The sequence below is a fragment of the Gavialis gangeticus genome, unplaced genomic scaffold (assembly GCF_001723915.1).
Source record: "Gavialis gangeticus isolate Ggan-Ray unplaced genomic scaffold, GavGan_comp1, whole genome shotgun sequence".
NCBI lineage: Eukaryota > Metazoa > Chordata > Crocodylia > Gavialidae > Gavialis > Gavialis gangeticus.
The window spans coordinates 158,298,756-158,299,030 of NW_017729032.1; the positions used below are offsets into that span (position 1 = coordinate 158,298,756).

The 275-nt window shown below is 77.1% G+C and overlaps 1 protein-coding gene across 3 annotated transcripts in view; it reads left to right on the top strand.

Moving 5' to 3' along the window:
* The window catches only part of JADE3 (jade family PHD finger 3), a 131,886-nt gene continuing 131,611 nt past the window's right edge, over window positions 1-275 (top strand). For all 3 annotated transcript variants that reach the window (XR_002098986.1, XM_019525035.1, XM_019525036.1), the window contains exon 1: window positions 1-203. The gene's annotated coding sequence lies outside the window, so the exon portion shown is untranslated. The remainder of the gene's footprint in view (window positions 204-275) is intronic.

The following is a 275-nucleotide window of genomic DNA, read 5'->3' on the forward strand; positions in this document are numbered from 1 at the left end:
GCGCCAGCGGTGTCAATAATACAATAGGGCTCTTGTGCGGCCGCCCGCGAGCAGAGGAGCCAGCGGCCCCGGGCTGAACGGAGCCGGCATGCAGCTACGGCCCGCGCCCTGAGTCCGGCCCCAGCCTGCAGCTGAGCCGAGCCGCCCGGGCCATGCGCGGAGGCGGCGGCCCTGAGCACCCCACGCCCGTCCGCAGCCACAAGGTGAGAGCGGCGCGGGGCCCGGCCTCCCCGCTTGGCGCCAAGGCCCGCCGGGGGAGCTGGGGCGGCGCGGCG